This window comes from Vombatus ursinus, unplaced genomic scaffold (genome assembly GCF_900497805.2).
Source record: "Vombatus ursinus unplaced genomic scaffold, bare-nosed wombat genome assembly UNPS02001287.1, whole genome shotgun sequence".
Lineage (NCBI taxonomy): Eukaryota > Metazoa > Chordata > Mammalia > Diprotodontia > Vombatidae > Vombatus > Vombatus ursinus.
Genome location: NW_020941065.1, coordinates 2,470,075 through 2,492,207, shown reverse-complemented (window position 1 = coordinate 2,492,207; position 22,133 = coordinate 2,470,075). Strand labels below are relative to the sequence as shown.

Sequence of the window (22,133 nt, the reverse complement as noted above, 5' to 3'; positions counted from 1 at the left end):
ATTATTGTTATTGTTCCACAATCCAATTTCTAGAGACTCAAAGACTGAGCAGAGAGATTAGAATTCTGAGGTCAAAGATTTAATAATAATTGCATCTCACATATTTATGATGCTTTCAAGTTTGCAAAGCAAACCTTTCCTCACTCTGTGCAGTAAAATTTGCAAATATTTCTATTCCTGTTTTACAGATGAGAAAACTGAGGCTAAAAGGCCAAGTGATTCATTGGTAGATTTTACAGCTTGTGAAATGTTCAAGTTCAGGTTCACATCCACATATCCCGATTCTAGGTATAATTCCATCTCTACTGTGCAATGTTGCCTCTCTTCCTCTCCTTTTTCCCCTCTATCTCAGGACGTTTTGTGTATGCTTTTAAAAATTATGTCACTGGCACTTTCCAATGACCCTTTCCCCTATAGAATCATAGAATCCTCCCTTGTCAGAAGGAGTACAATTAAACACAACAGATAGATGCATTGACCACATCTGGCAATGTAGAATGTAGACTCCTGAGGGCAAGACTCTTGTCCCACTTCTATATTTGTGTCCTGTTTTTCCTGGACGTCCTCTGGAATCACAATTAGTTGCTGTCGTGTCGAGGTCTGACTTGGGTGGGCGTTCCACCTGAAACAAGCACCTGCAACAGCAGGAGTGAAGGGCAGTCTCTGGGAGGTTGCCCCGCTTCTCCCAGAAGCTGATCAGTGCAGAACTCAGATCAGTATTCAGGAGTCCTTTGGTATTCCTCTTCTTGACTTTATTGTGACTGCTCTGTATCCTGTCCTTTGCTTACTTAACTCTGCACTAATTCACAAAAGCCTTCCTGCACTTCTCTGAATTCTCCACATCAATTATTCCTAAAGCACAAGGCTGACTATGTCACTCTTATGCTCAAGAAATGCCAGTGGCTCCCTATTACCTCTAGGTTTAAAAACTAACCCTTCCCAACTTACTTCAACCTACCTTTTTAGACTGAATGTGCATTACTCCCCATTACAATCTCTGCAATCTGGCCAGACTGACTTTCTTGTTGTTCCTCATATGCAACTTTCCCTTTCCTACCTTTCCAACTGTCATCCCCCACCCCCATGCCTGGCAGGCAGTTCCTCCTGCCTCTTAGAACCCCTAGTGTCCTTCAAAGCTGAGCTCAAACACAATTTTCCATAAGAAATCTTTTCTTACCCCTCAGGTACCATTGTCTTTCCCCACCCCTCTTGAAATTCGTTGTGTTATTGTTCAGTTGTTTCAGTTGTGTGTGACTCTTTGTGACTCCATTTGGGGTTGTCTTGGTAAAGATACTGGAGTGGTTTGCCATTTCCTTCTCCAGTTCATTTTACAGTTGAGCAAACTGAAGCAAACTGGGTGAAGTGATTTGCCCAGGGTCGCACAGTTAGCAAGTATCTGAGGCTAGATTTGAACTCAGGTCCTCCTGACTCCAGGGCCAGCACTCTATCCACTGTGTCACCTAGCTACCCTTTTGAAATTGCATTATATCGACTTCATATCTACTTATATTTACTTATATTTGGGCATGCTGCTTCACCTGATTGAATATAGGTTCCTTGATGACAAGACATTTCCTTTTTTTTTCTATTTATCCCCAATGCCTCGTACAGTGCCTGGCACATAGTAAGTCTAAGAAATGCTTGTTGAGAAGTGGACTAAATGATAGATTGATTGGTCTTTATACTCCCTTTCATAAAGCTAGGCTGAGCAGAATCCAAAGACTCTGTGTGTGTGTGCATTGGGGAATAGTTGCTTATGCCAAAGTTTCCAAATAACAGAGATCCTTCTTTGATCATACTTTCCAAATTAAAATAATTCTCCCTGGTTACTCTCTATCATCATCAACATCATTGTCTCCTGTAAGATTACAAACTCCTTGAGGGCAGGGAAATGGCTTGCTCTTATGTTTATATCCCCAAAGCATGGCACAGTACTTGACAACAGTAAGTGATCAATAAATGTTTATTCGTTCATTGTAGCAGTTGAAGAGGGAAACACAACGTTCTTGCCTCAATACTCTAACACATTTGCCTAGAGTGGAATAGAAAGTAATAGCAGCAAGAATCAGAGGAAAAGCTGATGCTTCCCTTTCCCCACAGACCCTCTGTCTCCATCTCTGGAGCAGATTCTGACACTCCCCAGCCCCTAATTCCCATGTGTCCCAGGAAAAGTAGCTATTTGGGATTTTGTGAGATACCCTCCCCCTCCCCTGTTTTAAGTCATAGACAGGCAAGAAGGGGCAATCTCTGATCTTTTGGCTTGAAGAAGGCCAAAAGGGCAGATTTACAGTGGACCATGGAATTATCTTTGTGACAGGAGCCTCATGGAAAAGACCTGCAATTCCTCTTGGAGAAGGATGGCTTCTCATGATTGATCTGTTTCTCTGATCTCAAATGACCAACCAGGCAAATCTGGGATGGTAGCTTTTGGCACTGTTCACAGAAAAGGGGTGTGTGTGTGTGTGTGTGTGTGTGTGTGTGTATAGAAGAGTCAGGAGTGGGGGAAAATTATTGGTTCCTGGCTTACTATTTCCATGTTTCCTTTTCCTTCAAAAAAATCAGGTAGGAGATAGTTCAATAGAAGGAAGTTTGGATTTGGAATTAAGAGTCATGGTTCCACTGCTTTCTAAGAGACCAAGGGTAAGTTTCTTAATTTCTTGGGACCTTTAGAAAATAAAAAAATGCTAGGGTAGATGGTTACTAAAGCTTCTGCAATGATAATCTGTGCTCTAAACTGCCTCCTACTTCTGACATTCTGTATTCTCAGGTTTCTTCCAACTCTGACATTTTATGTGTTTCCTGGTCCTTTCCAGTTCTGACATTCTGTGTTCTAAGGGTCCTTCCAGCTCTGACATTCTATGTTGTAAGGTGTGTCCCAGCTCTAACATCTTACATTCCCAGATTCCCATTAGCTCTGACATTCTATGTTCTCAGGCTCTTGCCATCTCTGGCATTCTGTGTTCTAAGGGTCCTCCCAGCTCTGAAATTCTAGGTTTTTAAGGGCCCTTCCAGTTCTGACAGTTTAAATTCCAAGACCCTTCCTAGCTCTGTTATTTCAGTCCCTAAAGCCTCTTCAAGCTTGACAGTCTCTGTTACAAGATTCCCCCCATCCAGCTTTGACAGTCAGTGTTTTCAAGGCCCTCTGACACTGTATATTACAAGGCCCCTCCCAACTCTAATATTCTACTCAACTCTGCATGGAAGAAAAGCCCTGGGTGCAGAATTAGATAACCTGGGTTCAAATCTCACCTCTACTACTTGCTACCTTTGTGACCTTAGGTTAAGTCCACCTAAGCCCCATGGGTGTCCATTTCCTTCTCTGTAAAATGAGGGAGTTGGATTCAGTGGCCTCAGAGGTCCTTCTCAGTCCAAATCTGTAATCGTGTTCTAGGTTCTTGTGTCTATGATGGACAGAGCCATCACCACTAAGACATACAGCTTCCCAGGGCTCAGACATGCATCAGTTTCTTCCTAGCTGGGGGTCCCAGGGCATCTCTCATATTCCTTAAACAGCACATGGCTTACATGATTTATCACAGAATCAGCTTGGCAGGCCATGGAGGTCCCTCCTAAGTTGGAAAATCTGATCCTATGACTGCTCCAAGGATAGTTTCCAGCTAATCATTCATTTGCTTTGAGGGTTTAATCATTTGTCCACAATTGTCTTTTTATTGGCTGTGTGTTACCCAATGCCATCTGCAAATCCTTATCACAGCAATGGCTGTGGGATCACGGAACACTTGAATTTAGAGCTGCAAGGGACCTTAGCCATTAGCAAATTGAACCTTTTGTTTTTTTCCAGAAGAGGAAACTAAACCACAGAGGGATGGAGTGATTTGCTCGAGGTCACACAAGTGGTACAGAGCAGAGCCTGAGCAAGAATACAGATTTCTGGACTCCCAATCCAGGCCTCTTTTATTATATTGAAATGAATTCCATTAGTTTCAGGAAAATAGGAAAACATAGGAAGAATGTACACGGAAAGAATCCTACCCACCCACATCCATTTCTGGCTCAAAGTCTCTTCATTTTCCAATTTTATTCCATTCAACAAACACTTATTAAGCACCTACTGAGTACCAGACGCTATGCAAGGTAAAGGCAGCTCAAAGATGAAATTGACCAAAAAAAGTTCCTGTCTTCCAAAGAACTTAAATTTCACCGCCAGAAGACAACACATACACAGAAAAGCAAATATGGAGCAGATAGACACAAGGGAAATACTAAGCAATTTCTTGGTGGGGTTGTTGAGAAGCACTGGCAACCCTGGGGGGATTAAATAAGGTGGTTATTACCTGAGCTGAACTTTGAAGGGAGCCATGGGGGCAGAGGGGAGGAGAGAGCATTTCAGGTAGGAGGGCCAGCCTATGGCAAAGATATAGAGGGGGAGATGGAATGTGTGTATGGGGAAAAGGAAGTGAGCCAAATATGGCTGCAACTAACATGAATGGAGGCAGATGATAATTTTTGAGGTTTATTCTGTTTTTGGAGTTATTTCCTGAAAAACTCCTAAAATCTTTCAGTTTCTTCTATCATCTACCCAAATGGTTCCCCAAAGGGGCTTTGTTCCATTTAGGAAGAGCAGAGCCCTTTGGACTGAGAGCCTGGTAAGTCATCTACAGATGGCAGCTACTGCCTCCCACTGGCCAGTCAGAGCCCAACTTATGATCATGGTGGTAGGCAGAGAAGTGGAGCAGAAGATTCATTGTCTTCTCCAAGAGCCATCCAAGTTCTAATGATCACACGTCCACACCACCCAAACACTCCTGCCCATCTGGAGTTCATGTTGGCAGGCTAAGCGCCAACGGAAAGCGATCTCTCTGCTCAGCCTTGTTGAGAGGTGTGGGGAGCGCAAAGAGGGGGACTTTTTTCTGGTGAGGGCTTCTGGAGAACTCAGGCACTGTAGTGGTGGTATAGGATATCATAGGCTAATGGGATTTCAAGCTGAAAGAGCTCTTAGACTTCATCTAAGCCAAAATGCTCATTTTATAGGGAAAGAACTGAGGCAAGAGGGCTTAAGTGTCTTGTCTCTGGTCAGGAGATTCAGCAGACTAGAAAGCATGCTCTCTGAAGTCAGAAGACTGGGTTCAAATCCTGTCTTAGCTTCTGACTACTTGTATGATGTCAGGCAAGTCCCTCAGCTTCTCCTGACCTCAGTTTCCTCATATGTAAAATGGGTGGGATTAGACTGGATGACCACTAAGGTATAAGGGGTAGCATTACAGATACCCAGAGATGGATGCTAATTACCCCCAACTCAAATGTGATGTCTGGACTAGAAACATGAAATCACAGAATGAGAATCAGACAGGACCTTAGAGGTTACTAAGTTGTACCTCCCACTCAAAAAATGGTCCCCCTCTTTTGTTGTTCTGTAATTTTCAGTCATGTCCGACTCTTTGTGACCCCATTTGGGGTTTTCTTGGTAAAGATACTGCAGTGGTAAAGATAGTACAGTGCCATTTCCTTCTCCAGCTCAATTTTACAGATGAGGAAACTGAGGCAAACAGGGTGAAGTGACTTGCCCAAGGTCACATAGCTAGAAAGTGTCTGAGGCTAGATTTGAACTTAAGAGGATGAGTATTCCTGGCTCCAGACCTTGTACTCTATCCACCTGACTCCGCTCTACAAAATCCACAAAAAGATCGTATTATTGGCCCTGTGATATCATTTCAATTCCAAGCCCTTCAAGGTAATTTTATCAGGTAATTTCTCCTCTAGGTTATCTTTCTGTCTGAATCTTTCTACACACTCCCATTGCCTCTGCAAGCTCCTTCTGCAAGAACTATTTGGGGGGATGGTGTGGTTCTACTGGGGACAGGCACTCAGGACAACAGAAGACATTACTGAGAGTATGTGTATGTGAAAGGGGGCTGGGGAGGACTGACCGGCTGTGAAAATCACTCTTTTCAGAACCAAAGGACCTTGGTTCATACCCCAGCTTTGCCACTGCTAAACTGTGGCACCCAGGGCCAGCCATTTATCCTTTTTGTGCCATTGTTTCCTCATCTGTAAAATGAGGGCTTTGGACTAGATCATCTCTAAAGCGCTTTTCATCTCTAAATATAAGGGGTTTTTTGTGGAAGAGAGTAAGGTCCCCAAATGCCTTATGCCTGACAAATAAATCTTACCCTTGAGCTATGAGTGAAGAGTCACGGTATAAAAACCTCTGCCCCTCCCATCCCAGTCCAGGAGGGCCCGGCCCAGGGAAATTAGAACCATGTTTCCTTGGTAGTTTCAGGGGCTCTCTGCTTGACCTCTATGTGGTAGGTACCACCATGATCATTACAGGGAATTCTACTCGATAGGTATTGTCCAAGGTTGGAGCCTTAAGTAAGATAGAACAGCTGAGGTTTTGTCACAAGGTGCCAAAGCCGGGTGCTGACAATATTTGTTCTTTTGTAGAATAGAAACAAGCATTTATTAAACCCCTACACTGTGCCAGGGATTGTGCTAGGTATGGGGGTGCAAAAGATAATCAATGAGCAATTATTAAGCGCTTACTATGTGCTTAATAGGGGGATGCGCTAGAGATATAAAAGAAAAAAATGAAGTAATCTCTAGCAGTTTGCATCCTGCTCAAAATAGGGCAACGTGTATACAAGGAAAGAAATACAAAGTAATAGAAAGGAATTTCAAGATGGAGAGACCGATAATAACTGGGGGATCTGGAAAGGTCTAGTATAGGATGAGAGGCATCTTAAATGGTGCTAGGGATTGGACCAAGCAATGTCTTACTCCCATGTATTCTATCTATTCCAGGACATGGTACCTGGCATATAGGAAGTGCTTAATAAATGCCTTTTTATTCATCCATCCATTCATCCATCCATCTCTCCATTCACTGCTATAACTGGAGACCCAACCAGGGTCTGAAGCCTCTTTGGCAAACAATGTCTCTCCAAAGTGAAGTCTCAAATGTATTTCCCTGAAGAGGAATTGAATGGGTGTTCTCAGCCTCTGTAAATCATGGCCATCTGAGCCAGGCCTTTTACAATGAGATAATTCGAAGGATGGAACATAAACGGAGCAACTGGGAAACTCCCCTCTGGGAGAGTTCACCTAGAAAGCCATTTTGCCCTGAGCTTCTTGGAAAATCCCTTATTTATGGTAACATGCATTACAGGAAATTTTTATATAAGGCACTAAAGTGGAGTCAATTTAGGACATTCGATCGTCCTCTCCTCCTCTCCTCCCCCCCATTCCCCTCTCTTTGAATTACAGCTGGATGTGAAGGCTGATAATGGCTAACTTACATTGCAAACAGGTGCGGCCCATTCGGGCCTGGACAGCTGCCACTACCGTTATCTGATGCCGCAGCTGGGGTGGGGGCACAGAGTTCTCGTGGCTGGGGGGGGATGGGGCCACCACTCATCTCTGCCCTTCACCGCTTCCCCCCTCAACTTCACCCTCTGTCTTCCTCTGTCTTCCCTCCGCGCCCCCCCACCCCCACCCCACATCAGCCCTTGCCAGGCGGGACACTGCCAGGGACTGCAGACACATCCCAAGAGAGAGACAGATTTCCCCATTTGGGGTTGAAACCACAGATGTTCTTAGGGAGACGTGAATTCACTGAGGGCCCCACATCTAATGTGTTGAGTGGGTATTATGTGCAATTATTAACTCATTTCAACCACGATCAAGGGGGGTTAAGCAGGTTAAGCATGTGCGCAGAATGGGCTGAAGACGGGTGGGGGGGTGTTTTGTAACATTGTAGACACAGAATGATGGCAAGACATCGCTATGGATCACAGACTACAAGCTTGGAACTGGAAGGGACCTTAGCATTCCTCTTATCCAACTCCTTCATTTTACAGAGGAGGAAACGGAGGTCCACAGACTTAAGTGGAAAGAATGCAGGGCTGAAAATCAGGCCTGCCAAGGTGCTGTATAAGCCACCTCTTATGTAATCTTCATAACAGTGGGCAGATGGGTCAGACCACATCTCTATTTCCTCCTCTCCAAAATCGAGATAATAATAACTTGAGGTGGAACAGTGGTTAGAGTGCCAGACCTGGAGTCAGGAAGACTTGAATTCAAATCCAGGTTCAGACAGTTAATAGCTGTGTAACTCTGGGCAAGTCATTTCTCCCTGTTTGCCTCAGTCTTCTCATCTGTAAAATGGGAATGATAATTATAACACCTACCTCCCAGGATTATCATGAAGATGAGATACCATTTATAAAGTCTTTTGTAGATCTTAAATGCTAATAGTATTATTGTCATTATCATTACTACCTATTTCCCAGTGTTGTCAATAGGGCTTGCAAACTTTCAAGTATTATAGAAATAATAATATAGGAAGTATTATAGAAATTATTTAATGGTACTATCAAAGTTTGAACTCAGGTTCTCTGAACCTAAATTCAGAATTCTTTCTATTATACTATAATTCTTCTTAGATATAAACGAAAGTTATTATTGACATTATTAATAGTAGTAGTAGTGGTGGTGACAGTAGTAGTAATAGTAGTAGCACTAGTAGCAGCAGCAGCAGATTGGGGGGCAGTGTGGTATAGTGACTAGAGTTCTGACCTCACAGACACAAAGACCTGGGTTTAAGACTTTGGCACATACTGACTGTGTTACCCTGGACGAGTCACTTACGTTACCAGTGTTTTATGTAACTCCCTGGAACTTCAGGTTGAGAAAAAGTGTGGTATAGTGGATAGGGCATTAGACTCGGAGCTAGGAAAACCTAGGTTCAAATCTTGTCCGAGACACTTACTAGCTACCTGACCCTGAGCAAGTCACTTAGTCTTTCTGGGCCTCAGTTTCCTCGTCAGTAAAATGAAAAGGTTGAAATCAATGTCCCGTAAGTTCCTTTCCAGCTTTAAATCTATGAACCTGTCATCCTCGGACAGATCCTCTGATATGAAGTAGTGGGGGTAGTTTCTTCATTCAGGAGCTCTCCGCATCATACATTGAATCCCGAGCACATCATTACTCCAGAGAAAAAAAAAACAGGAGGTTGCTATTTTTTATTAAGTTAACAAAGATTCTGGCAAGAGGGAGCATAGAAAGGGGTATAACAGAAGACTCTGGACCAGTCAGAAGACCTGGTTTTAAGTTCTTAGTTTTAAGTTCTGCATGAACTTGGGTAATTCACTTCTCCATTCTGATTCTCAATTTCTTCTTCTATAGAAAAGGGCATAATAATACCTTCCCTAGATACCTCATTGGCTTACTGTGAGTCTAAGAGATAAGATGATAAATAGGAAAATGCTTTGCAATAGTAAAGTTATTTTTATTATTACTTTTATCTAATGATATCAAAGAATAATGAGATATAAAAATATCATTTGGCCTTGGTGAGTACAAAATTGTTCATGTATGTCAAGGAAAGATGGAGACTGAAGGTTTCAACCTGAAATCCAGAGGTCAAATTGAAACCGTGGACAAAGACGATTCTTACAAATACCTTAGACTGCTCTAGTCAAGATCTCTTAAGCATGAGGCTGTCAAAGAGAAATCTATAGATGAATATGTTAAGGGAGCTGCTGTCATTCTGAAATCAAGGAAAAATGGAAAGAATACGTTTAATCCAATTCACACCTCTCCAAACACCAGCCTTAATATACAAGTGTTGTACATTATGTAATTGTACAATGTACATTGCATAATGTAAAATGACTCCTAACAAATCTGGGAAGTACCCAAACAAAACCCCCTAGCAATATTAAAGAAACACAGGGTTCATCCCACAAATGCAGCTATAGAAAAATCAACACTTTATCTCCCAAAAGGAGGGAGATGATCAATTGATATTCTCAGAGCACACCCATGGGAAACAGGCTAGATTCCATCAGGAATACTTTTGGAAACAGCAAACATCACTCCATCAAATGAGTAGTAGAGGCTGACAACAGCCAGACATAATTGTATTGTTAGATTACAACCTAAAGCAGTTTATCTTCAGATGGAATCTGTGACATGTCTCCAATCCAAGAGAGGAATCCAAGGGCCTTCCATGGGTGACATCCCCGTGAACACAGCCAATGATATGTCAGCAAAGAAACTTCAAACAAATAGCTGAGTAACAAAGATTTGTTTGTGGTTTATGATGGCAGTCCAGGACCAGAACATTCCTGCTGGAAATTATAGAAGGGTTATTCTTAAGAAGTCCACACTGAGTAATCGATGCAAACAAAAATAGTAATATAGAAAATATCATAGAAATTATTTAGTGGTACAATCAAGGTTTGAATTCAGGTCCTCTGAATCTAAATCCAGCTTTCTTTCTACTATACTATGATACCTCTCAGATATGAACACAACTTTTATTTATTTATTCATTCAATCACGTAGTAGTAGTAGTAGTAGTAGTAGTAGTAGTAGTAGTAGTTGTAGTAGTAGTATAAACTGACAGTATCTCATAGCAGACTAAAAAAAATTTAACACCTGCATGTCCTGGTGGCTAGAATTATATGTCATGAACTAATAGATGACAAATCCCTGTACTACATATGTAGACCTCAAAAGATTCTTGTGAACTCAAGCAATAAACTATAATGGAACTGGATCATTATAACTCTTACCACAATTGTCTGGACATAACACAGATTTATAAAATTTGAAAAACAGTCAGTCAGTGAACAAGATTTTATTAAATGCCTACTAAGTGCCATGTATTGTGCCCTTAGAAAATTTTTAAAAAAGGCTAAAAGATAGTCCCTGCCCTTAAGGAGCTCCCAGTGTCTAATGGGGGAGACATCATGTAAACAAATATGTACAATCTATCTGCAGGATAAATAGGAAATAATCAACAGAGGGAAGGCACTGGAATTAAGAGGGATTGGGAAAGGTTTCCTGTAGAAGGTGAGATTTTAGCTGGGACATGGAGGAAGCCAGGAGGCAGACATGAGGAGGGAGAACCTTCCAGGCATGAGGGATAATCTGTGTAAATGCATGGAACTGGGAGATGTCTCCATACCAAATGCTCACAGTGTCCAAGCTTCATTGATTGAAAGGTCTTAAACATATAGAGATCTAAAAGACATTAAAACAATGTAGCGATAAGCCAAGGTACAGGTTATCGTCCTATCTACTGCTGGAGTTGTACTGAGAATACTTTGTGTGAGCTTATAGAAGAGAAATTTATATCCTAGTACTTTTGTTCAGCTACAAAGAGCGGTTTTTTTAACCCATTTGTGCAGAGGATGGAGTATAAAAGAATAATAGCAGGTTAGCAGCTTGTCCCAGGACCGCTTCTATCTGAACTTCATTGGGTTCTGTGATCGTACAATGTACATTGCATGATGTAAAATGGCTCCTAAGAAATCTGGGAAGGATTTTTCCCCAATAATAATAATGTTATGAAGCAGTACTGAGACTTCATGAAAGAACTAATCCCTGCAGTTCATTGTTGAATGAATGAATGAGTGAGTGAATGAAATATAATCTAGCAAGTATACTCTAATCCCTGGCCACTGGGGTAGACATCATTCAACGGAGCTTCCTTGACTCTCGGGAACCAACCTCTGGTCCTCCATCTTGGTTAGGTTGCCCACCTTAGCAGTTAGTGCCATTGACTCCAAAGCATTTCCAGCAGGATGGAGGGGGGAGGGGTATTGGTATTTTTTCATTTTTTTTCATGTATCTTGCCTTCTTTTGGTACCAGAACATGAAGAAGGGCCACTTTCTCCACTGGCTTTTATACCAAGGAGACAGTTTACAATAGTTCCGAGTTGAGGCCAACTACAGAGCTATGATGCCCCATCTCTTTCTTTGATTCTTAGGAATAGTTGTATCAGATTTCCCTAATGTGTAAAGGAAAGAAAGAAGATAACAAACTTTTATTAATTTCCTATTGTATGTTAGGCACCGTGCTAAGAACTCTACCATTATTACTTTCATCTTCATAACAACTCTGGGACATGGTCCTATTCTACAACTGGGGAAACTGAATCAGAGAGATTTTTGTTTTTACTTGCCCAGGGTCACATAGCTGGAAAGTGTTAATCCAATCAGTGATATTCCTGGAACCCAATCTGTCATCATTTCAGGGTTGTTTCCAAACTGTCATAGACTCATAAAATTGCAAGGAACCTTACTAAGTCATTGAGATCGCCCTTCCTCCCATTTTATAGATGAAGCCTACAGAGGTTAAGGGACCTGTCCTGAGAGCTACATAGTTAGTGTCATAGACAAGATTTGACTTTAGGTCTTTATGACTTTAAGTGTAGTGCTATGCCCATTATCCTAGACTACTCTTACTAATGATCTTAGGGCATGTGAAATTACTACGGTGTGTCACTGTGGAAGGCATTCCCTTATTTTTCCATTCCACAATATCCCCTCAAACACACACACACACGGCCAACTTGGATGAAGTGGTTGGGTTTTGAGAGGGTTAATAATAACAACTACTTGCATTGAAGATCTCTGAAACTCTTTCCTCATAGTAACCCTATACAGTAGGTAATACAATTATTATTATCCCCATTTTTCAGAAGAGGAAACTGAGGCACAAAAAGATAAAATGATTTTCTCAGGGCTATGCCGTGTCAAAACCTGGCTAAAAATTCAGATCCACTGACTTTTAAGATCAGTCACTCAGATATAAATATAAGTCATTATGGTCATATTAGTATTATTACAGGCCTATGAAATGAGAGAGAAAGAATCAGGGAGTTGTTATTGCTACTAGTGAGAAGAGATGATGGGAAGTGAGAGTCCAGTTGTTCCTATCATCGGCAGAGGATGTAAAAAGAGTCATGTGGACAGATAGTCCAAGACATGGCTTATGGGGCTAGAGAGCAGGTGATCCACTCCTTGGGGGTGACTGTGACTTCTTGGCTTTATTTCATCTCAGAGGGGCAAATATAGCCCGGAGAATGAGATGAAAGGAGCCAAGTATGTCCATTTTAAATCATCCCTTGGAGCCTTAGGGAAGCCCAACCTAACCAAGATGGAGGACCAGAGATTGGTTCCCGAGAGTCGAGGAAGCTCCATTGAATGATGTCTATCCCAGTGGCCAGGGATTAGAGTATACTTGCTAGATTATATTTCATTCACTCATTCATTCATTCAACAAATATTTGTTAAGTGATTACAATGTCTCTGTGTTAAGCAGAGGGGATGGAACAATAATAAAATGTAACAGCTTATATTCTGTTTGAGTGGCACAGGCAATGTATGCACATATAAGTAAATACAAAATATTTATGCCATAAATACTAAGTTATATGTAGACCACTAGCACCTAGGGAATCGTAGTACAATTTCGTAGCGTGTGGTGCCAGGGCTGAGCCTCAAAAGAAGCTAGGGATCCTCAAAGACAAAAGGGAAGAAGAAAGACTCTCTAAGCATGGCAGACAGAGCATGGTATGGAGATGGGGCCTGGCTTCTTATGGCCAGGGATCAGTCACTAAGCCAGTTTGACTGAAAAGCAGAGTCCCTAAAGGAATATGGTAATCTTTCCTTATATGCCCAGCACTTAGTAAAGTGCCTGGCACATAGGTCCTTAATAAATGTTTATTGACTAAATAATATGCATTAAATCTGCAAAAAATATCCTGGAGTCAACTGGTAAAGAGTTTAAATGTCAAATAACGGAATTCACCTTTTAACTTAGAGGCTATAGGGAGCCATTGAAGCTTCATACACAGGAGAATGACATGATTTGTAGCGTTTTTCAATTTCCTGCATGTAAATGCTCACGCTGAAAATCTAACAATCGGCTCTTGCAAGGTGGTCTGAGTTGACTCTAATACACCCGTGCTTTTAGTTCTAAGTCTGCTATCTGTGATCTTACCTCTCTCATATCCAACCCCCTGCCACATCCTACTGATTCTATCTCTATGATATCTCTCACATGTGCCTAATCCACTCCCTTGGCTACTGGTTCAGGCCTCTATCACTTCTTACTCAGACTGTTACCGTAGCTTCTTCATTGGTTTCTGCCCTGAGTGTCTCTCCCCTCTAAATCATCCTTTACACGGTTGCTGAATTGACACTTCTAACTCACAGGTCTGATCTCTTCACTCCAGTGGTCGAGAAGCTGCAGTTGTTCCCCATTGCTCTTTGGATAAAACACAAATGTCTCTATTTGTCATGAAAAGTCCTTCACAACTTGGCATTAGATTCTTTCCAGGTTTTTACACATTACACCTTTCTATGCACATTCCATTCTGGCCAAACTGGTCTACTTCTGCTCTCCATCCACAGCCATCCATAGTCCTATCGATGGGACTTTGACCAGACTGTTCCCCTTCCTGGCCTAGAATGCATTTCCTCCTCAAGTCTGCCCTGGAGTAGCCTTGTGTCCTGAGTGTGGAATAAACTGTAAAGGAATAGCCTGGAAGGGAAGTGGCCCACCAGCCCCAGCCAGAGGGCACCTCTCTTTGGGCCCAGTAGAAGTCTACAGGTCTTACTTGATATTGTATCTTAGAACTGTTGCCATCCAGAGCTGGAATGTCTAAAAGAACACTGACTGTCAGAGCTCTAAGGGCCCTAGAAGAGGGAATGAAAGAGTTGTGAGGGGTCTTAGAACAGGGGATATAAGGTCTGGGAGGGATCTTAGAAGAAGGAACGTCAGAGCTGGGAGGGGGCATTAGAACAGGGGATGTCAGAGCTGGGAGGTATCTTAGAGACCATCTAGTTTGACTCCCTCATTTTATAAATGGAAAAACCGAGTGTCTATGAAAGGAAATTACTTGTCCAGTGTCACCAAACTGGTAAGTGATAGGATCTAACTTCCATTCCTCAAGTGTTTCTGCACTACCCAATTTGTCCCCCACAAATCTAACTGGATCTTGGAGAGCTGTTTTTCCTGTTTGTGCGCCCCTTCTTTCCCCCTCCCTACCTTCCAAGACCTTCAGCCCAGCCCTGTTGTATGGGCAGGAAGGAAACATCAGCCAGACCACAGAAGGTTGCCTTTAAGTATGGGGGGCAGGGCAGGGTGCTGATTCAGGGCCAGGGTCCCCTTAGCCAGAGTTTGGCTGTTATTTTCATTTAGGCCAAAGTAGATGAAACCTGAGAGCCTGGGGACCTCCTCATAAGGACATTGGTCTCAGACCCCCTAGAAGTCATCTTGAAACATGTCCATAGCCTTTTTCTTGTGTCCAGCAATCAAGACTCAGGTTCTAGGATCAGCGTTTTGGGGAAGTGTGGGTGCACAGCTCCAAGGATGACAGAAGGGATTAAAACAAGGACAGTATGACATAGTGAGTGAAATATAGAGGAAGGAGGGAAAGAGAGAGACAGACAGAGATAGAGACAGAAAGAGAAACAGGGAGACCAAGACAGAGAGAGACACAGAGACAGAGAGAGAGAGACAGAAAGAGAGAGGCAGAGAGAGAGAAACAGAGAAAGAAACAGAGATAGAGAAGCAGAGATAGTAAGAGAGACAGAAATGAGAGATAGAATAATGAGAGAGAAGCTAGATAAGGAGGAAAGGAGATAGGCATAGATAAATGAGAGACAAAGAGAGAGAGAGGGAGGGACAGAGAGAGAAGGAGAAAGGGGAAAAAGAGAACAAGAGGAAGATGAATGAGAGTATCCCTTCCCCCTACTACAATTATTGCCTCCTACATCCGTATAATATATTCATATGTGTGTATAATAGGAGATTCCATGAGTGCATGAGATTTCCAGATGTACTACAGTTATTGGTTCCTGAGGCTCTCCAGTGACCTGGCTCTTCCAACTTGCCCTCACAAGTACATATGGAGACCATCCAACGTACAGGGGAAAGAACTCTGGGATTGGGTGTCAGGAAACCTGAGTTGTAGCCCCAGACCTGCTGCTGACCTTGGGAAAGCCACTCCCGCCCCCTTCCTCTGGGGCTCAGTTTTCCTATTTGTGAAGTAAGGAATTCTGGAGACATCCCGATGCAGTAAAAGGAGCCTGGAGTTTAGGGACAGAAGATGGCTCTACAACTTCTTAGCTAGGTGACCTTGGGCAAGTCATTTGATAAAATGTAAACTCCTTGAGGGCAGAGATTGTTTCCTCTTTGTTTCCATTTCCCCAGCCACTGGCAAGGTGCAGGCCACTTAGGAGACTTAATAAATGCTTGTTGATTGATTAATTGCCATCACTTAAGCTCCTAGGGCCTCACTTCCCTCCCATATGAAAAGACAGGTCGGATTAGGTTATCTGCTAGGCCCTGCCGGACTTTAAATCCTCTAATCCTATGACACAGTCTCTCCATCCCTTCCAGCTCCACCATCCTCTTCCTAGATGCTGCCTTGCCAAGTCTGCAGATTCACTCACCTCATTTGGAAGGATATGTTCTTTCCCGTCTTCTCCTTTCTCCTCTCCCCACGAGGTGGTCGATAAACCAAATCCTCCCCCACCTCCCCGACTCTATCCTCATTCCCTTGATTCCCCCACCACTGTTCTCCTACCTCCCTCCACTCATCCCGTTTCCCTGTTGGGCTCTGAGCCAGCATGGTTTTACCCAGGACAGTGGGGCCTTTGAAGCCCAGGCTGTGGGAAGGCCAATAGGGTGTGTGTGGGGGGGGGGGGGAGAAGGCCCAGGAGAAGAGCTGGGGGAGACGATCCAAGAAAGCCTCAGGCAGAGACAGCCACTGCCCAGAAAGGGAAATTTACAGCCAGAGCTCCAGAGCCCTCACGGGCCCCAGCTTATTGCATTTTACACAAACGTGAGTTAGATTGGGTTACTGCCGAGTTTCCGCCTGCTTTATTGGGGTCTATTTTCAGACCTTAGCCTGACAGTTTGGAAAAGCCAGTGGGGAGGCAGGTGGAGAGAGGGAGAGAGGGAGGGGGAGGGAGGAGGGGAGAGAGAGACAGAGAAACAGAGAGACATAGAGAGATGGAGAGAGGAAGAGAGACAGACAGAAACACAAAGAGACAGAGACACACAGAGAAACAGAAAGAGATGCACAGAGAGAGGCAGAGACAGAAAGACAGAGATAGGGACAGAAACGGGGACAGAGACACAAAAACAGAGAGAGGGAGACAGAAAGACAAAAACATACACAGACAGAAAGACAGGCAGACACAGGCACATAGAGAGAGGCAGAGACAGAAAGAGAGACATGAAGAGAGAGATAGGGACAGAAACAGGGACAGAGACACAAAAATCCAGACACAAGAAGAGGGACAAAGACAGAGAGAGATGGAGAGAGAGTGACAGAGAGACAGGAAAGAAAGAGAGACAGAGAGGAAGAGGAGAGAAAGAGAGGATGCAGACAGAAAGATGCACAGGAAAAACACAGACACAAAGAAAGAAAGACATGCAGAAGACAGAGACACAGAAAGACAGGGAGAGAAGAGAAAGAGAAAGAGGGAGGGAAAGAAAGGCAATGGAGCAGAGAAGGGGAGGGAAAGCAACAAAGAGGGATATTGAACAGAGATAGACACAGGCAGAAGGAAATAGAAAAAATGACTTAAAAAAAAAGGAAAAGAAATGTCTTTCAATATCTAGCATATTCATGAAAGGGACAGAAGCCAGTGAGACTTAAACCAATAGAATGGAAACCCATATAGAAAAACATTAAACTCCATGAGGAGGGAATATGTGAATATATGTCTAGGCTACTTAAACTTAACCATTTAGTGCATGTGTCCATTCACTCCATAACTAGGGTGGAGCAACTGGGGCTTTATCCAAGGGCACCCTAATTTAGAGGGTGCTAATAGCACTTGTGATCTTTCAGCAGTGGCAGAAGAGTTGAATTTAGCTCATAGTGAGAGCAGCTAAAAGAGCAAACTACCAGAGGGCACACTTCCTCCATCTATATTTTCCACTCTACTTGAGCTCCCCCATTTCCTCCTCCAAACCCTACAATGTGGCAGAGTAGCCTTGCTATGTCCAGGGCCTCTCTCTCATGAAACTTTGAGAGGTTGATCTGATGGCAGGTTTTGTGCAGTTTAACCCAGGTGTGAGTTTGGTAAATCTTACTCAAGGTGCTCTTGGGCACAGGTACACACACACACACACACACACACACACACACACACACACACACACACGTAAAAACTCTGAACTCAACATATGTAACTCCACCACCTCCTATCTGTAAAATGTAACAACAGAGTAAACTTTGGCTCATAGGGTCATTGATGAGGAGATGGATAAAATCTTTGAGATTATCTAGCCCAACTGTCACATTTTATGGATGAGGAAACTGAGGCCCAGAGAAATGAAGGCAGTTGCCTAAGGTCATACAGATAGTAAGTGAGTACTGAGGTCCTCTGAGTCCAAAGCCAGCCCCATTTCTACTGCAGCATGCTATTTCATTTGTCAGCTCTCTGATTATTGGTATCAAGTGACTCCTAAACCAGTGAGACACATGCTTGATAAAAAGATTTGCCACTGTGGTAGAAGATGGGAAGAAAAAAAGTCTAAATGTAGCAGAGGGTCCCTATTAGGGAAGTCCTTCAGATGCTCCTGTTTGCAAATGAAATCATGAATGAAGTCCTGGAACTTTGCAGTGGGAGCCATACTACCCAGAGCTGTAACTAAGGCAAGGCAACTGGGATTTTTACCCAGGGTACTGACATTTAGAGGGTGCTACCATCACTTGCAGGCTGTCACCTGCCAACAGTTAGAAACAGCTAAGTTTAGTACCTTGTTAGCAAGAATCAATAGTTAAAATGAGAAGCTGCCATATGGCATGGTCTTGTCACCATCATTCCCTTCCCCTATTAGCCATATAATAGTTAAGTTCCTTCTTGGCCTAGTCATATACTGGCCTCTCCAGCCATTCTCATGGTTTCCAGTGATCTTTAACCAGGGTGTCAAGGAGTCTGTTTATTTACCATGAGCAGCACATCTCAGGCTTTCCCTAATAATAGAAACTTGGGTTTCAGGGTTTCTACCCATTTCAACCCTTCCCTACAACTGAAATTGCCTTAAAAAGTTGATTTGAGAGTACATTTTGTGCCACTTGCCCCAGGTGCCAAATTTCCTAATTATATCTCTGATAACCACTCCACAGTTTAATGTCACTATCCAAAGAGAAACAACCAAGTGGATGAAAAATGTTTATTGCCCAGACTATGATATGCAAGTGGATGGTCAATCCATGAGGCTCATCATTTATTGATTGATCACATACCTAGGACAAATACTCCAAATGGGTAATGATTTGAGCCCCAAATTGAATGCAAAGCAGTCATTGTCCTCACAGAACTTACTTTCTAAGGGAGGAAGACATAAAAGGATGCTGCAAAGCATGGTGGGTGCATGAAACTACCCAATGCAGAGGCATGGTAGAGAGGCATGGTAGGCATCCTCCTTAAATAGAGGTTCTTGGAGGATTCTTTCATCCAGTCAGAGGAACAGGTCAAAAGTATGGAATGTACTTTCAATGTGTGAATTCCAGGGCTGGATGGAAATCCCAGGATAAGGCAGCTAGGTGGCACAGTGGATAGAGCACCCGCCCTGGATTCAGGAGGACCTGAGTTCAAATCCGGCCTCAGACACATGACACTTACTAGCTGTGTGACCCTGGGCAAGTCACTTAATCCCATTGCCTAATCAAAAAAAAAATCCCAAGATAAAGAGGTTTCTGAGGCATGGTAGAGAAAGTCTGAAGGGCAGGCTAGAGAGGGATGGATGGTAAATTGGTTAGTGCTGTGAATGACCTCAAGCTTCTCCCTGAAAGAAGGATCCATCCTTTCAGCAGTGATGTCTGGTTACTATATGACTGCAAATCATGGGATTCCATAGTCCCTGCAGAATTTAAGTTGTATGTCACCCAAAGGGCAATGGAGAGGCACGTGGCAGGTGAAAGTAGACTGCAACACATTAGCAATGAAGAACTCCTTGTGAGATGAGATGTCTGATTGGAAAGAGAGGACTAGTCATGCAGGAAGAATGAGAAGGACATATGAAATGAGCCACTAGTGTCTATGGAGTACCAAAAGATCTAGACGAGGAAGGTCCCCACCCACTAGGTACATTCCCTGGAGAAGATTATCAGGAGAATATAAACCAGAGTCACACATAGGCATAGATGAGCTGCTACCAGCACCCCTGGAGGGAATACCCACATTGCTGAAGTCACAGATCCAATGAAACATGGTGCTAGATTCTGGGATAGGGATGAATAAAGTATAGTTCCTGTCGTAATGAAAACCGACAGTAATGACAAAATATGGGTTTCTTGAGAATAGGGAACATTTCATTTTTGTTTTCATATCTAGCACAGTCCTTGGCCAATCCTGTGTGCTTTCTAACAGCTCATTGATTGATTGAATAATAAAAAAGCAGAATATGATAGACAAATGTCATACATGGATTAGGAAAGCACAGAGGAGGGAGAGGCCACTTTGGGCTGGGAGTGAGGAGGATGACAGAATTTGTGAAACTCGTGGAGGAAGTGGCCCTTTAGCTGGAGATACAATTGGGAAGTCACGTTGAAGCCAGTTCATGGAGAGCCTGGAATTCTAGGATCTGTGATTTGAATTCCTGAGTTCACGCCTATCAGCACCATCAACATCCATAAGTCTTAGAGCTATAAGGGGTTCAGGAAGGGAGGAAGGATGGATGGAAGGAGAAAGGAAGGAAAAGAAGTGAGGAGGAAAACACGTACTTACTAGGTGCCTACTACACGCCAAAAATTATGCTAAGAGTTTTACAAATATTGCCTCATTTGATCCTTATAACAACCTTGGGAGGTAGGTGCTGTTATCATCCCCGTTTTATAATTGGGAAAACTGAGGCAGAGGTCATGACTTGACCAGGGTTACTCAGGTAGTAATTTGAACTGAGGTCTTACTAACTCCAGGCCCAGTGTGTTATCTACTGAGTTATCCAGCTGCCCTTAGATTTCATTTAATCCAACTCCTACCGCACCTCTTTGCCCACCTGTGCCTTTATTCATGACATCATTGGCTTGGTAAAGAGAAAAGGAAGAAAATAAGCATTTCTTCAGCTCCTACTATGTGCCAGCTGCTGTGCTAAGCATTTTACAAATATTATCTCCCTTGATCCTTACAACTTTGGGAGGTAGGTGCTGTTATCCCCATTTTACAGATGAGGAAACTGAGGCAGACAGAAGCTAAATAACTTACCTAGGGTCACACAGTGTCCCAGGTGGGTTTTGAACTTGAATTTTCTTGACTCTAGGCGCAGTGCACCATCCACTAGACTACCTAGCTGCATAGGACAGAACTCCTTTTGTTCCTTGTTTTAAAATGCCAAAGCTTTTACATTCATTATCTCAGTAGATTTTTGCAACAGTCCTGTGAACTAGGTGCTGCAGATATAATCATGCCCATTTTACAGATCAGGAAACATAAACTCAGAGAAGTCTAGTAACTTACGCATGCCCACACTAGTAGGATCTTGGACTTAGGGTTGGAAGAGACTCTAGTTGTCATTCAGTCCAACACCATGATTTTATAGATGAGGAAGCTGAAACCCAGAAAGGTAGAGTGATATGACCAAACTTACATAAGCGGTAAGCATCAGTGGCTGGATTTGAACCCAAGTCCTTTGATACCACAGTCAGTACTCTTTCCCAATCAACCTCATGTCCTCCTGACTCTAAAACTGGGATCTTTCAACCACGAAGCACAGCCTGCTGGGGAGATTTCCCTCCAGATGCAGGTGAGGCACCTGTGGTTATGTCTTGTCAGTTTCAGTTAATATTCCTCCATGGGATATGAAAGCACCAGCTGACTGCTGGCTCCATGAGCATCCCAAGGCAGTCCTTAATGTCCTGAAGGGTCAGCGGTGGCTGGACCCAGAGGGTATTGTATTTGACAATCAAATTCCAAATGTCTCAGAGGGATGGAGGATGTAAACATTTGGACAGCTCATGGGCCAGATCAAAGGACTTATTAGTGACCATCAGTCATTGACTTCTCCCAGAAAAAAAAAAAAGGAAAAACCTTTACTAATTAGGAAAAGCAGAAAGTCTGCCGGCATTGAACTCACCCAAACTAGGATGCATGTTTCTAAAAATTCTTTGAAACATAAGCCTCTTAGAAGACTCACTGAAGCAGCAGGGTTACAAACTAGCCTTCTTGCTGTACCTCACACATGACACTTCATCTCTCACCTCCATACTTTTGCCCTGGTCATGCCCCATTCCTGGAATGCCATGTCTCCTTCCCTCTGAATCTTAGACTCCCTAGTTTACTTCAAATCTTAATTCAGGTGCCAACAATCTCCTTAACTACAGAGATGAGAATGGTGAGCCACTCCATTTGCA

General features: G+C 43.1%; 1 pseudogene; it reads right to left on the bottom strand.

Annotated features, from left to right (window-relative positions):
• The window catches only part of LOC114043185, a 156,729-nt pseudogene that overhangs the window by 68,939 nt on the left and 65,657 nt on the right, over positions 1 to 22,133 (bottom strand).